The sequence below is a fragment of the Peromyscus maniculatus genome, chromosome 1 (assembly GCF_049852395.1).
Source record: "Peromyscus maniculatus bairdii isolate BWxNUB_F1_BW_parent chromosome 1, HU_Pman_BW_mat_3.1, whole genome shotgun sequence".
In the NCBI taxonomy this organism is placed as follows: Eukaryota; Metazoa; Chordata; class Mammalia; order Rodentia; family Cricetidae; genus Peromyscus; species Peromyscus maniculatus.
The window spans coordinates 119,193,328-119,210,915 of record NC_134852.1 but is presented as its reverse complement, the minus strand read 5'-3'; the positions used below and the strand labels follow the sequence as shown (position 1 = coordinate 119,210,915).

General features: G+C 39.6%; 1 protein-coding gene across 3 annotated transcripts in view; it reads left to right on the top strand.

Moving 5' to 3' along the window:
* The window catches only part of Stk33 (serine/threonine kinase 33), a 180,126-nt gene that overhangs the window by 89,785 nt on the left and 72,753 nt on the right, over positions 1 to 17,588 (top strand). The gene's annotated exons all lie outside the window — the stretch shown is intronic.

Sequence of the window (17,588 nt, the reverse complement as noted above, 5' to 3'; positions counted from 1 at the left end):
AAGAATCCTATACGATAAAGCAACCTTTGGAGGCATCACCATTCCTGACCTCAAACTCTACTATAGAGCTATAGTAATAAAAACAGCTTGGTACTGGTATAAAAACCGACATACGGACCAATGGAATCGAATTGAAGACCCTGACATTAATCCATGCACATATGAACACCTGGCTTTTGTCAAAGGAGCCAAAACTATACAATGGAACAAAGAAAGTATCTTCAGCAAATGGTGCTGGCATAACTGGATCTCAATATGTAAAAGATTACAAATAGATCCATATCTGTCACCATGCACAAAACTCAAGTCCAAGTGGATCAAAGACCTGAACATAAATCCAGTTACACTAAACTTAATAGAAAAGAAAGTAGGAAGCACTCTTGAACGCCTTGGCACTGGAGACCATTTCCTAAATAAAACACCAACAGCACAGACCCTGAGCACAACAATTAATAAATGGGACCTCTCCAAATTGAGAAGCTTTTGCAGGGCAAAAGACACAGTCAATAAGACAAAAAGACAGCCAACAGAATGGGAAAAGATCTTCACCAACCCCACATCTGACAGAGGATTGATCTCCACAGTATATAAAGAACTCAAGAAACTAGACATCGAAATACTGAACAGTCCAATTAAAAATGGGCTAAAGTGCTAAACAGAGAATTCACAAAACAAGAACTACAAATGGCTGAAAGACATTTAAAGAAATGCTCAACATCCTTAATCATCAGAGAAATGCAAATCAAAACGACTCTGAGATACCACCTTACACCTGTTAGAATGGCTACAATCAAAAACACCAATGACAGCCAATGTTGGAGAGGATGTGGAGCAAAGGGAACACTCCTCCACTGTTGGTGGGAATGTAAACTTGTACAACCACTGTGGAAATCAGTATGGCGGTTTCTCAGAAAATTAGAAATCAAACTACCTCAAGACCCAGCCATCCCACTCTTGGGCATATACCCAAGGAATGCTGATTCATACCATAAAGATACATGCTCAGCTATGTTCATAGCAGCACTATTTGTAATAGCCAGAACCTGGAAACAACCTAGATGCCCATCAATGGAAGAATGGATGGAAAAAATGTGGTACATATACACAATGGAGTACTACTCAGCAGAGAAAAACAATGAAAGTATGAAGTTTGCAGGCAAATGGATGGAACTAGAAAAAATCATCCTGAGTGAGGTAACCCAAACCCAGAAAGACAGTCATGGTATGTGCTCACTCATAAGTGGATTCTAGATATAAAATAAAGAACAATCAGACCACAACCCATAGAACCATAGAGGCTATATATATATAGCATAGAGGTCCCTAGGACGACTGTGGCTTATAATAAATTTCGGTTTTACTCAATTATTGAAAAAAAATAGCCAAATGAATGGAAACACATGAACTATGAACCAAAGGCTAAGGGGCCCCCAGCTGGATCAGGCCCTCTGAATAGGTGTGACAGTTGATTGGCTTGATCAGTTTGGGAGGCAACTAGGCAGTGGGACCAAGTCCTGTGCTCATTGCATGAGTTGGCTGTTTGAAACCTGGAGCTTATGCAGGGACACTTGGCTCAGTCTGGGAGGAAGGGACTGGACCTGCCTGGACTGAGTCTATCAGGTTGATCGCAGTCCTCGGGGGAGGATTTGCCCTGGAGGAGGTAGGAATGGGGGGTAGGCTGGGGGTAAGGGGAGGGTGTGGGAGAGGGGAGAATAGGGGAACCCGTGGCTGATATGTAGAACTGAATGGTATTGTAAAATAAAATAAAAGAAAAAAAAAAAAGAAATGTGGAAAGGGGACAGGAAAAAAAAATCACTCAGACGCTTATATTGCTTACAAACTGTATGGCCGTGGCAGGCTTCTTGTTAACTGTTCTTTTATCTCAAATTAACCCATTTTTATAAATCTATACCTTGCCACGTGGCTGCTGGCTTACCAGCATCTTTACATGCTGCTTGTCCTGGCGGTGGCTGTAGTCTCTCCCCTCTTCTTCCTGTTTCCCCAATTCTCCTCTCTCTTTGTCCCGCCTATACTTCCTGCCTGGTCACTGGCCATCAGTGTTTTATTTATATAGAGTGATATCCACAGCATCTGGGAGCCCAGACGTATGGATTTTTATATTCATTTGTATGGGATTGTTAGAAATAAATTTGTAATCATTCTTCCCTAAACAATCATTGTGTTAGTAGTAAAGGAAATGAAGTTAGATACAGAGCTGTCAAACAAAAGTGGCTTTAATTTTAATCAGAATTATCAATTTTTTTCTGAGATAGTGTCTTACTGTGTTGTTACCCTGACTGGCTTCCAACTCCTGGCTCAAACAATCCTCTTGCCTCAGCCTCCAAAACAGCAGGGACTACAGACAGTTATCAGTATGCTTGACAATTATTTTAGGGAGTAAAAGAAAGTGTAATATTAATATTAGTTTTCAAATGTTACAGAGGACATTTGAATCTTCACAATAAAAAGGACAATGATTATTTCCTTTTAATTGAAGAGAAAAATCCTTTGGCTCCGAAGGAGAAATCCTCTCTATTGTCAGTTGTCTTTAAAAATCTTGAGCCTGTCAATAAAATCATATAATCTACTAATAGTGTGCCCAAGGCTTATTGCAACAGTGTTTGCAAATGGTGTGTGCTATCGATTTCAATCACATGCTTCTTCAGTGCCATTGCAGGGCTTCAGAAACTCACCCAATAAATAAAACTGTGGACCAATAATGTCTTTCCCCCAAAACCCAATCATTTGCATAGTATTCCTCTCAATTGTGGTTAAGTTACAATATATATTAGCAACATTTTTATTTAATAATCTGTGGTTTTAGCTAAGCTAAAATGTTACCCTTCATATTGAACATTTACATATTTAAAAATTAAAATTCTTATAAATGTGATATTTGAATGTCTTGTGCATTTTTAATTTAGCATAAGACAAGTTGCTTGTGGGGTAGTTCGTCAAATCGCTTCCTCTGCAGCTCGGCTGCACACAGCTAGAGCAAACTCCCCCAAGGTTGTATTCTAAACTTGCTATGAGCTCATTAGATGATGGTTTGTATCCAAGAATCCATGTAGATTTAGAGATTAAAACTGGCAAAATATTTTTCTGCTGCTAGTATCCATTGGGTTTTGGTAGAGATGCATGGTAGTAATAAATGCCTCCATTTATTGAGAGTGCAAACTGTGCCAGGCTCTTGCTCAAATTATGCCTTTGTAACAGTCCTGCAATGCAGGCATATAGGCATTACCTTTGTATGTTGCATATGAGGCAGCTGAAAGCATGTGTGTTAAGACCCAAGAGCAATCTGAGTCTTGGTAAGTCTAGTGCTGGAACTTTGTTTCTTCTTCCCTTAACATCAGCAAGTGCTCTTCAGTTTCTGTACATGTGACATGGAATCATTGCCTCTGACAGCTTCTGGTACTTAATGCTCATATTTGGTTTAAGAATTGAGGGGTTTCAACTCCCAAATGGTAGTACATTGCTCACGATTGATGTGGCTTTATTGACAATGGTGCTGAATTTGAAATAGGAATGTGTATTGTGTGTGTATAAAACAAAGATGTTAATATTTTATCGTGAAAGTTACAGGGGAATTCTTCCTTTGGTTTTTTGTTTGTTTGTTATTTTTACACAAATTAGAAATAAGTCATGTATTTTATGGCACTGAAATATTGGCCTCAGTGAATTTGTCACTGAATACTAATGTATTAATGTGGCAATAGATTTGGACTGATGGTGCTAGCTGGAGCCTAGTCTGTACACTTTGGAATGTCTATTTTCAGCAGGCATGCTACTGCTGAGCTTCTGTTTGCTGAAAGTTACTGTAGGCAATTTGCAGCCACTCTGTTCATTCAAGTCTTATTGATTAGTGTCAGGGCTAGACAAGCTGCCTGAAGACTGGGCTTTTGCAGCCATTTCTTCATGGCAGCTCCCTCAGAACAAGAACATTGCATCCTGTTCCACTGTTGGCAGTGGTTGGCGTCTGGTCTGGGTGTTTCCAGGTTCTTGGCATCTTATTTAAATAATTGAAAAGAAAAGTGAATACAAATTCCAAAAGCAAGGAAATTTTATTTAAAAGCAAATTGATAGTACTGATCAGAAACATTGTTAAGAATAATATCTGGCCAGTTGAGCAAGAGATTATGCAAAGGTTGAAGGTTATTGCATAGGTCTTTTATAGGATCTAAAAGAAGGAGGGCTTTGGTTCCTATAAGGTATGGTATGGGCAGTTCTCTGTTTTGATTAACAGGTTTGGGTTATATGAGCTTTTGTTTTCTGTGTATATACTTTCCATAATGTGTTTTATTTTAATCATATACATACACAATTATTCATATGCTTAAGATAGTAAATAGGGGATTGTCCTTAAAAATTTACTTGGAGGACACAGCTTACCTTATTGTGCATGTGCCCAAAACTGGTATATGTTGGATTGGACCCCTTACTTTCATAACCAAATATATCTAGAGTACATTTGAATAGGAACTATCCACAAAGGGGGCATTTTTGACAGTTGTTTGGAAAGAGGAACTTATTCCATTGTCCATAGTTGGGGTCCTAGATTGGTAGATGAATTGTTAGGAGAGGGGTGTGTGTATAGCCCAAGTCAAGTAGAGTCCCAGGTAGCTAAGCTATTCCCCATGCTTACCTGCATACCTCCTTTTTGTGTCTGGTAGGATTTTTCTCAGTAAAGGCACCATTGTTTAACATTTCCTAGAAATGCTTCTTCCTTTCCATTTCAACCAAGACATAGATTTCTTTCTTCTTTTGATATTGCTTTCAAATGAAAACTATCTTCTTCTACTACTCTGGGGGCACAGGCCCTGCCCCTTATTTTCTCAGACTGGGGAGTTACTCCTTGACCTGTTCATCATGTGAACTCTAACCCATGCTCTTTTAAGATTTGCCTCATGAAACCTCCTGTGGCAGTGCAAATAAGAAGTAATGATCTTTAAAACAATAATGTGGTCAGAATATAAGGCATTTACAGTGTCGCTTAATTAATCCTTACAACAATCGCATAGACTGGTTAGCATTATTGTCTCCACTGTAAATGGGGAACTGAGCTGGTGATAAAGGTTGAATTCAAAACCTTGTCTCTCTTATTCTAGCAATTGATTATTAGTCACTTCCCATTTTCTACCTTTTTTGTGTTCTTTGCAATAATTACTCTCATTAAGTCATTCTTAGTAAGGCTCATTTAAAGTATTTTAGTCATTTTTATAGTTTTATATGTCTATACAGTGTATCTTGATCATATCCAACTCACTCTTCCTCCTCCAATCTCCTGACCCCCCAAAATTTGCCCCTCTCACCTTCATGTTCTCATTTATTTTTTAATAACCCACTGAGTCCAATTAGTGCTGCTTCTGTGAGCATGGGTAATCAATCTACCAATGGCTACACCTCTGAGGAAACATGACCCCCTCTCTCCCAGCAGCCATTAATTGCCAATAGCACCTCAGCTAGTGGTGAAACCTCATGAATCCCCCACCCACACACACATTCACACATCCATGCTGGAATTATTAACTAGCTTGATCTTGTGCATGTCTTATACAGATACCAGAGCCGCTGTGAGTTTATGAGTGAAACAGCCATCTTATGTCCAGAAGACAGCCTTTCGTAGCCATCTTCCCTATCATCTGCCTCTTACATCCCGTTTGCCTTTGCTCCAGTCATGCTGTCTGAGACTCACGGGGGTTACTACAGATGTTTCCTTAGGTCTGAGCACTCAGCAGTCACATATCGTCAGCACTTTGACCAGTTACAAGTCTGCACTGACTGCAGCCAACTACAAAAATTTTTTTTCTGACTAAGGCTGAGAGAAGAACTAGTAGGTAGAGATAAAAATATGTAGAAGGCAGCTGGTAACACGTCTGCTTAGCAAAACAACACTAGGCTCTTTGCCTAAGGCCTATGACCTCTCCATCCATATCCCTTGATTTTCTGTTACTGTGACAAAACACCCTGACAAACAGCAAGTTTAGGAAGCAAAGGTTTTGTTCAGCTTACAGTTCCAGAGTTCAGCATGGTGGAGGGATTAGCAGCAGGAGCATGAACCAGCTGGCAGTCAGGCAGCAAACTGGTCACATTGGAGAGTCTGGGGTCTTATATCTAGACCCCACTTCCTGTTCTGTTTCCTGTGTGAAAATGAAATAGATAATGAATTTTTCCTATGGAGCAGACCTGGAATCCAGTCAGAAACAATTGGTCACCCTCTCCCAACAGCCATACCACTGTTGTACCTGTGGACACATATCAAAGCTCGTTCTCTCTCTCTCTCTCTCTCTCTCTCTCTCTCTCTCTCTCTCTCTCTCTCTCTCTCTCTCTCTCAGTTTTATTTTTGTATTGAGTTTTTTTCATAAAATATATTTTGATCATGTTTTTCTTTTCCCAATTCTTCTCAGATTCTCACCACCTCCCTACCCACCCAACTTTGTGTTCTTTCTTCCTCTGTCTTTCCAACAAACAAACCAAAAAACAGCAACAACAACAAAAACCCAAGAAAAGAAAGTCACTGAAATGGTTATGTACTTCTAGATATCTGAAAAACAAGTCTTGAAAAGAACATAACTTTAAGAGTGTAGTGTGAGAGCAAACCTCAGAATCAGGTGAAAATTCAGCCCCATTGCAACTAGGCTTCTGTAGGGTTTGGGGTGTTTTTCTTTGGAATACAACTATAAAATGAAACAGAGGCTGGATTGTGGTGCACTGTTTTTGATCAGGGGATTTCACAGGTTCTGGCTTTGCAAGTCATATAGCACTGTTATATATGTCATAATATGTACTGTGTTTGCAAGCTCTGAACACTGTTCATAACAGTGATTCACTGTCAATCATCTTTATTTAATGGGAAGAATTTTGCTGAAGATAAGAAAATGAGCTGAAACAGTTAATAAATGGGACCTCCTGAAACTGAGAAGCTTCTGTAAGGCAAAGGACACAGTAAATAAAAGAAAACCAACCCCACATCCAACAGAGGGCTGATCTCCAAATATAAAGAACTTAAGAAACTAGACATCAAAATACCAAACAATCCAATTAAAAAATGGGCTACAGAGCTAAACAGAGAATTCTCAACAGAAGAATCTCAAATGGCTGAAAGATGTTGAAGGAATTGCTCAACATCCTTAGCCATCAGGTATGGGGCGTTTACCCACCACCCCCACAGTTCCCCAGAGTTTTCTTGAGTGCGAGCAGCAGGAAATATTAGATAGAAGGATTTATAGCAGAGAATCTTGCAGAGATAAACAGATAGAAAATAAAGGATAGCCTCGAGAGGGCCTGGAACCTATTCCAACGGGCCCCGACTGTCTCTGGTCCAGGGTTTTTATAGAGACGCCAAGGGGTGGAGCAAAAGACCTCCTCCCCCAGCACAGCCAAGTGCAGACCATCTCAGACACCTGCACTCAGACCCGTGGTTCTGATCATCCTCTATTCGGACCTGCTGGGTAAAGCCACAAGGAACCCGAGAACGGGCTCCCACAATCAGGGAAATGAAAATCAAAATGACTCTGAGATACCATCTTACACCAGTCAGAATGGCTAAAATCAAAAACACTGATGACAGCTTATGTTGGAGAGGATGTGGAGCAAGCAGAACACTCTTCCACTATTGGTGGGAGTGCAAACTTGTACAGCCACTTTGGAAAGCAATATGGCGGTTTCTAAAAAAATTGAGACTCAATCTACCTCAAGACTCAATGGTACCACTCTTGGGCATATACCCAAGGATGCTCAATCATACCACAAGGACACATGCTCAACTTTGTTCATAGCAGCATTATTCACAATAGCCTAGAAACAACCAAGATGCCCCTCAACTGAAGAATGGATAAAGAAAATGTGGCACATATACACTATGGAGTACTACTCAGCAGTAAAATATACAATGACATGAAATGTGCAGGCAAATGGATGGAACTAGAAAATATCATCCTGAGTGAGGTAATGCAGACTCAGAAAGACAAACATGGTATGTACTCACTCATAAATGGAAACTAGTTGTAAAACAAAGGATAACCAGACTACAATCCACAGCTCCAGAGAAGCTAGCTAACAAAGAGGACCCTAAGAGAGATGCATGGGAATGGGAAATAGATGAAATCTGAGTAACCTGGGGGCAAGGTGTGACAATAGAGGATAGGGGATAGGGGATGAGAACATAAGGGAACAGGATGGCTAAGCTGGAACAGGGACAGAGTGGGAGAGCAATGAAAGAGATATCTTGATAGAGGGTGCCTGAGCTGGCCTACCTCAGTAATCAGATCGATGACTACCCTAACTGTCATCATAGAGCCTTCATCCAGTAATTGATGGAAGCAGATGCAGAGATCCACACCCAAGCACCAGGCCGAGCTCCAGGAGTTCAGTTGAAGGGAGGGAAGAGGGATTCTGTGAGCAAGGGGCATCAAGATCATTATGGGGAAACCTACAGAGACAACTGAACTAACCTAGTGGGAACTCACAAAATTTAGAGCAACACCTGTGGAGCCTCCACGGGACTGGACTGGGCCCTCTGCATGAAGGAGACAGTTGTGTAGCTGGGTCTGCTTAAGGGGCTTCCTGGCAGTGGGATCAGGATCTATCCCTGGTATATGAGCTGGCTTTTTGGAGCCCATTACCTGTGGTGGGATACCTTACACAGCCTTGATGCAGGGGAAAGGGTTTTGCTGAATGTTTTGCTGACTCTCCATGGGAGGCCTTACCTTTTAAGAAGAGGGAATGGGGGGTGGGCTGGGTGGGGGAGAAGGCTGGAGGGGAGGGAGAAGGGAAGAGAGGGGGATCTATGGTTGGCATATAAAATGAATAAAAAATTCCTTAATAAAGAGAAAAGAGAAAAAATTATATAGAAAAAAACTCCAATTTATCACTATCCTGATTAGTTTTTTGTTTTTTGTTTTGTCACTGATACAACCAAGAGTCACCTTGGAAAAGAGAGATCAGCCTGTGTCTTTGTCTGTGAGGGACTATCTTGACGGTTGATTGATATGGGAGGGAGGGCCCAGCCCACTGTGGGTAGTGCCACCTCTGGGCAGGTAGTCTTGGGTTGTATAAATGAACTAACTGGGCAGGAGCCGGAGAGCCAGCCAGTAAGCAGTGTTTCCCCATGGCTTCTGCTTCAGTTCTTATTTGAATTCCTGCTATCACTTTCTTCAATGATGGAGTGTGACTTGGAAGTAGAAGAAGAAATAAACCCTCTTTTCTCAGAAAAGAAAAGAAAATGAGCTGAAGAGGAAATGATTTCTGTCTTGAAGGAGCTTAGAGTTCAGAGGAGTAGTTTTTGTTGTTAGTTATATTTTATTAATGTTATTTTTCTAAAATTGGTCGTGGCATCTGTTGGTATGTTGTAGGCATTTAGATGTTGCCTGGTTTGTGGAGTCTGACCCCTCTGAGCTAGGACTCTCATCTTCGATCATGATGTTGAGGGTCAGAATGCATTTCTCATATCTGAGTTGGAGCTTATGCCATACGTTTTCTTAGCTAACAAAGTAATTGCATGGAAAATTGCTGTCTTTTGGAAGTTCTTCTCTTGAGTGCTCCTGAGAACATTTAAGATACAGATGACAGGCAAAACCTACAACATTTTATAGTGTATACTGATATTAATAGTGATCTATCTAACAATTTGTACCCACCTTTTTACTCTTTAAAAATATTTAAGTTACACTTGTGGTGTGTATATATGTATGTGTGGGTAGATGTGTGCATACCACAGCGCGTGAGTGATGGTCCGAAGACAACTTTGAGGAGTGGCTTCTTGCCTTCTACCATGCGGGTCCTGGGGTTGGAACTCAGGCCATTAGGCTTGGCAGCAAGTGCCTGTCCTCACGGAGCCACTCTTACTATCAAATCTACTGTTGTTGGATTTGACAAGAAAAAGCGCGTTTCTCTCCTTTCCCTTACATGTCTTCTACTCTTTCATCATTTCTTTTCTAGCAGGGCCACTTCTCAGCACACTCAGCTTTCAGTTCATCCCTCCCTCCATCTTATTACCACCCGACCCACACGGTAAATCTAAGGCCACCACTTTGTTACAGGTGAATTCAAACTGGCTGAGGCAAACTCCGGGACTTGCAACTGGTTTGCTCTGTGGCAGGACAGCACGATTTCCATTGCAATACTGGAACTCTGCAGTAGAGGCGGGCTTCACTGCCATTCCATTCCTGTACACTGGTGGCTACATCTCAGGTCACTCTCAGAAGGAATAACTCATTTTCACAGACTTTAGGGGTAGAAGGAACCTCAAGATTTCCCAGTCTTAATCCCCCTTATGGCTCCCCCAACCACTTGGCCTTCCTACATCTGCTCTAGTACTTCTGTTGATTGAGATATCCTACCTTGCATGGTTGACAACTGTGAATGTTAGGAAGCCCTTTGTGTTAGTTTTTAGTTGCTTGTATGTTCTCCCTAAGCCACAGAGAGGTCTAATCCTTTGTGTCCAAAATCTTCAGCTCCATGAGGAAGCCTTCAAATTCACTCTGAGAAGCCCTTACCCTATACAGCCCTCTCCTTTCCTTGATGGTTTTCCTGTATTTTTTTTTAAATATGAGTGATTTGTAATTCTAGCTCTTTCTCACAAAATTCACATTCAAATTTTCACTGAATGCCTAGTGTGTGCAAAGAAGGGCCTGTGTGTGTATGAAGTTTCCTGATACTGGTAATCTAGGAGAAAAGACATTGATAACAGGAATAACAGGAGGGAGTCGTGTGTGTGTGTGTGTGTGTGTGTGTGTGTGTGTGAGAGAGAGAGAGAGAGAGAGAGAGAGAGAGAGATAGAGATAGAGAGATAAATAAATATATATATATTTCTGACTTTATTCTACGTCTTTAAACCAAGCCTTCTTTTTTGAAATAAAAACTTTAAGATGCATTTATTTTTAATTGTGTCTGTGAATGTGAATGTGCATATATGAGTGCAGGTGCCCACAGAGTCTAGAAGGTGTCAGACCTCCTGAAGCTAGAGTTACAGGTGATTGTGGATCCTTTGACATGGATGCTGTAAACTGAACTTGGGTTCTCAGACTTTAGGGGTAGAAGGAACCCCTAAAAGCAGTATGAGCACTTAACCACAGAGCCGTTTCTCCAGCCCCACCAAACTATCTTTAATAACACTTCTGTTCTACCTTTAATAATCAGTTAGGGACCACATTTGAGACTGTCCTGCATTTTGGAGCTTAATCAGTGAGGAATGTTATGTAACTCAAAATAGAAAGAAAAACAACTAATAGCTCACATCACCCATTTACAATTTAAAAATAACTTACATGTATCTATGTGTGCCTCAGTTAATGTATGTGCACCATATGAATGCAGGTGCCTGTAGAGTTCAGAAGAGGGCATCAGATCCCCTCAAACTGGAGTAGTTATAGTTATGTGTGCTGCCTGATGTGGCTGCTGGGAGCTGAACCCAGGTCCTTTGGAAGAGTAGCAAGTACTCTTACCTGCTGAACCATCTCTCTGGCCCCTATTAACCAGTTTTCTAAAAAAAAAAAATCTCTGAAATAATGCAAAATTTAAATATACTAAAAATAATTTTATAAGACAATATAATTTCTGTAGCATGTTCTCAGTGGGATGGTGGACAAGCTGGTGTCTATAAACCTAAGAGTGGCCTGGAAAGCTCATCTGCTTCCTCTCTAGGCTTGTGACTGTGCTAGAAGGCGCAGAGTTAACAGTGAGTGTGCAGTCAGTCACTCTGCACAGGTCAGGCAGTCTGTAAGGCTCTTCTGGACTTGAATAGAACACATTTTTGACTGAATTGACTGACTGTTTAGGTTTCTTGTAGACACAGTCTTAGCAAAGAAAACTGAAAAATTGCTTTTGGCAAAGAAAATTACAGCTAGTTATATCTCATAAAACCATTCTTGTGTTCATTTTCTTGAGGAAATTGCTGTAAGTGTATTTTCTAGGACCAATATGTAAGAAACCTTTTTATGATTAAATAAAAACTCAGAGATTTTCAGTATCAGAATTGTTCCATTGACTTAGCTTGGTTCTGAAAAGGAAGAGAAAATCTTTACCCAAAAGAAAACTCATACACTAGCTAAATGTCAACAGGATTTGAATTTATTTGCTTTTTAAAATTTTTTACATGTGTCCAGTCTTTGAGGACACATAGAAACAATGTATCAGAATCATCTTTGGCTTCTAATAAATATTTTTATATTTATGCCCATTTGAACATAATTTCATGATTCTATAGAAAAAGATCTATTAATCTTGTTTACATAAAGAAGAGTTCTCAATGCTTAATTTTATGCCTCTAAAATACGAACATTTGACCAGTCAGACTGTAGATTTACTTTGTTAATAAATCTGTCACATCAATTTATAAATGAGAAAGAAATGTATGTGAGTAAATGTTTGTCCTATTTGGTCTCTTGTCCAGAAATTCTGCATGTAGCTATTCAATCTATTGTTTCAGAATTGCTATGGTAAGAGATAGACATTGCTTTGGCAAATGTGTTGGCCAATAGGATGGAGAGCAGAAATGAAGCCCCTGGGAGATTCAGAAACTCCTGCTTCTGAATACCTCTGAGCAGTGGGCAAATCAGAAAGCTGGAACAGGAAAGAACTCTGAAGCTCACATCAGTGTGGGTGATAGTGTGATGCTGCCTTACTGAGGCCTGGGGAACACACACAGGATGTGCTGTCTGAACAGGGGCAGAAGAGGAACTGCTGTTAGACACTCCACATCCATCTTAAGATGGAAAATTATTCATTTACTTAACATACTTTATTGTGTATATTTGAGGTTACAACATAATGGTAGGGAATATATGTATATATAACATACTTTTTCCATAGTGAAACAGATTAACATATTTATCATCTTATGTAGTTATTGTTTTGTGAAAGAAGCAACTAAAAGTGACTTATTTTAGCAGAATTCCCTAATACAACACAGTTTTATTACCTTTCAATCCCACTGTGTATTAGATCTCTAGACTTGTTTATTCTGCACATCTGCTTTATATCCTTTAACTTTATTTGCCCGTTTCCTCTCTCCTGACACTGTGTTGATCAACATTTCATTCCACCTTATATCTGAGATCTTTTGGCTTTTCACTGCATGTGTACGGGGAGGATTTGTGTTTGCCTTATTTCACCTAGTAAACCATCTTCTGGATCCACCCATGTTGTGCAAACGGCAGGATTTCCTTCTTAAAAGAGGAATTATATCCACATATCACATATATTTTTTTTACCCTTTTGTCTATCCAAAGGCATTTGGTTTATTTACTTCTTGGCTATTGTGAATAACGTAACAGTATCATGGAGTGCAGAGTCAGTAGGAATCATTAGGAGCTGGTGAACTCCCCCTCTATGGAGACATTGCAATGGCTGACTTGTATGATAGTTCTATTTTTAATTTCTTTAGAAACATCATACCATACTCCTTGTCATACTGCATACCAGTCTCTATTTGCACCAGTGGTGTACTAGAGTTCAGTCCTCTGTACATCCTCAGCAGGATTTGTTACTGCTCGCCTTAAACAAATGCATATAGATAGATGTGTGTACACATCTTTGTATATGGGGTGCACAGTCATATGTGGGTTTGCATGAGCACAAAGGCCAGAAGACACTCAATTGTCATCCTTAGGAACACCATCCTCTTCCTTTTAGACGGGGACTTTCAATGGCCTAGAACTCACCAGTTAGTCTAGACTGGCTGGTCACTGAGCCCCAGGGATCCTCTTGTCTCTGCCTCCCCAGCTCTGTGATTACAAACCCGATCACCATGCCAGCATTTTCATTTGGGTTCATTGAACTCAAGTCTCCAACTCAGGTTTACTAACTGAGTCATTTCCCTAATTAACCTTTTAATGTTTTTTGTTGGTTTGTTTTAAATACTGGTTATCTTTATAGATTGTATTAGTTAGCTTTGTGTTGCTGTGGCCAACATATCTGGCAGGACAATTTGGGGAAGAAACATTTATTTTAGCTCATGGTTTCAGAGGTTTTGTCTATAATTTCTTGTCTCCATGTGTTTGGGCAAAAGCATCATGTTATGGAAGACAACTGTGTGCATCGTAGGAGACAGACAACAAAGAACAGGACAGGAAGCAGCCAGGACCCATTCTCTTTGTCCTCCTTCTCTCAGCCCCTTCTCATATGTTTCCTTAACCACCCAAATAGACATTGCATGTCCATGCGATTGCATTTCACATAGGTGTAGAATGATAGCTCATTGTGTTTTTATTTTTGTTTTCTTTCAATTATTGATGTTGAGTATCTTTTCATATACCTGTTAGCAATTTTTATGTCTTTTTGTTTTTTTAAAGTTTTTTTAAACTCATTTTTAAATTGGGTTAAAACAAAGGTATTGAACAAGTAATAAAAAACCTTTCAAAAAAGATAAACCTAGGACCAGATAACTTCATACCTAAATTCTACCAAACACTGAAAAATCATAGCCAATGTTTCTTTTTTTTATTTAAAAATCTGTTTCATATATTTTGATTATGTTTTCCCCTCTCCCAGCTTTTCCCACCTCCCTACCAACTGAACTTTGTTTTTTTTCTCCCTTTCAAATGGCTCCCCAAACCACAAAAATAAAAATAAAAACAAACAATGAAAGACCAATATGATAAAAGAAAGCAGAATGAAACAAAAAGTCCACAGAAAAACCATGGAGTTTATTTGTGTCGGCCAACTATCTCTGTGCATAGGGCCTCCCCTGGAGTGGGCTTGGTACACTCAATGTCACTCCATTCAAGACAGCTAATTTTCCTTTTGCCAGTGGGTATCAATTGCAAATAGTTTCTTGGTTATGGATGGGACTCCATGTCCACTTCCCCCTCTCAGTGCTGGAACCAATCTTGATTGCCATTGTTTCTTAAACTCTTAAAAAAAATCAACCCAGAATACCTTTAAGTACATTTTATAAGGTCAAGATCACCTTCATACCTAATCTAGACAAAACAAACAAACAAAAAAAAAAACAAGAAAAAAAAACTGTAAGAAAACTGTAAGTCACTGTCTCTGAATACAATGCAAAAAAATCCTCACTAAAATGTTACTAACTGAACTTAGCAACACACACGATGACCAAGTGGGAGTCATCTTTGCATGAAAGGCTAGATTAACATTTTCAGACCAGTCACTATGATGTGCCACATCGACATATGAAAGTTAAAAACCACAGCATCATCTCCACTGATATAGAAAAAGCATTTGGCAAATGTTCATCATTCTTTCTGGACAAAAAATTTTAACAGTTCAGGTACAGAAGGGAAGCTTTTCAGCATAGGAAAAGCATGAAGACACTACAGTTGATGTGATCAGGGTGAAGCAACAGTACTTTTCCATTCAAATGAAGTGCAAGGCAGGGATGTTCACTCTCCCTATTTTATAAATTAAATTTTATTTTATTAGAGTGTGTATATGTGTGTGAAAGAGAGAGTGACAGACAGACAGACAGACACACACACACGCACACACACACACACACACACACACACACACACACACACACACATACACGAAAGAGGCAGAGACAGAGAGAGAAAGAGGGGGGAGGTATGTGGGATGCACATGCCAGTTTGCCTGTGGATATCAGAAGACAACTTTGTAGAGTTCTTTCACCTTTACATGGGTCCTGAGAACCAAACTCAGGTCACCAGGAGTTACTGGCAGAATCATCTAGCCAGCCTACTCTCACCATTTCTGTTCAACCTAGTTCTGGAAATACTAATAAGAACAAAACAAGAAAATCAGAGTTAGCAGAGGCATTTTTTTTACTTTAAAAAATGTAGTAAAAAGTTATAGTAATCAAAACAGCAGCTTCTTGACATAAAAACAGGCAAAGCATTGGAACAGAATCAATATCTAAGAAATAAACCTTGATAAATATAGTCAACTAAGTTTTGGCAAGGACAATATGGGGAAATGGATAGTCTCTTCAATAAATAAAGCTGAGAAAACCAGATATTCGCATGCAAATGAAATTTGACCTTTACATGTTTCACAACAATCAATTTGCAATAAGGAACGTCTAAACATGAGTCCTAAGCTGTGAAACATGTAGAAGAGAATGTAGAGGGAAGCTCCTTGCCATTGGCCTCAGAAGTGACTGTTTGGAAATAAGATGACATTACACTAAAGCTTCTGTCAATAAGAAACAATCACCACAGTGAAAATGGTTACAAACCACACGCCTGAGAAGGGTGTTAGGGTACATCAAACCCTTCTAACTTAGTAGCAGGGATGGAGTATGTTGTTTATGGATTCTGTTGAAAATCTGTGAATATGTATGGTTTTTAAATTCATTCTCTCTCTCTCTCTCTCTCTCTCTCTCTCTCTCTCTCTCTCTCTCTCTCTCGTGAGTGTGTTGCACATGGTATATTCCTCAGTTGCTTTCCACTTTATGTTTTGAGACAGGGTCTTTCACTGAACCTGAGTAGGCTATTACTCATGGGGCTAGCCTGTCAGGCCAGTGAGCTCTGGGGCTCCACCTGTCTCTACCTCCCCATAGCACCAGGCTTACCTGGCTTTGGGTGCTGAGGATCTGAACTCAGGTCCTCATGCCTGTGCAGCAAGCACTCCCCCTGCCCCAGCCATCTCTTCACCCTTGTGAACATGCTTTAGGAGTGGTGTTTATAGTGAAGAAACTCAACTACATTTTAAATTGGCCTTTACACTATGAATACATCTTACAGTTTTTATAAAAAATTTCTGCTTCTCACTGTTAAAGAAAAAAGTGCCATAGCATCATTATTACTAACACATCCATTGAATGATGCCTTATGCATTTGACATGGGACTTTTCTACATCTGCCAAGGAAAAGAACTATTTGCCCTGAACATAAAGGCTGTTATTTGCAGATCTATTCCATTGCTCTGAGTCATTGATGGTTACAGGTTTTATACTTATCCTGCAATACAAAGCATTTTCTTCTAGACCCGAAATTCAATCATAAAATGTATGAAGGAATATTCCAAATTATCTTTGTCTTGATTCATGTACTTGAAAAACAAAGTCAAGCATTTGTAAGATTGTGTTCTCTCTCTCTCTCTCTCTCTCTCTCTCTCTCTCTCTCTCTCTCTCTCTGTATGAAACTGTCAAAGAACAATTTTAATTAATAAAAATAAACAACTGGTCCTAGGTATCTAAGACTAGAAATACATTTCTTTAGCAAAATAAGGATATTTAATTTCCAATGCTAACAAGTTTATTCCACTTCAGAGGATAAAAGTATATTTTATACCTCCAAGCCAGGTGAAGCTATCTATAAAATATGCTTTTAAAAGTATCTGGACTTGGATGCCATAGAGACAATAATATGCTCCTTATTGCTTCTACAGATTTTCCAAGGCATTCTCCAAATGCGCACATTCTTTCTTCCTTCTTCAGCTCAGATCTTTCCAGTTTGCTTCCATACAACCAGTGAGCCTAGTTTGGTAAAATTCTGTACATAACAATACTAAACTTGAGAAAAAACTTGTACCCATTTATTCCCCTCTAAAAGTGAGGCTACTTTTAATATTGCCTTTGAACTTTAACAATCAGATAGCTTTATAAAATCAAACTATTCCTTCTTTTAGTGAAGTGTATAAGAGATATTTGCTCTGAGGCCATT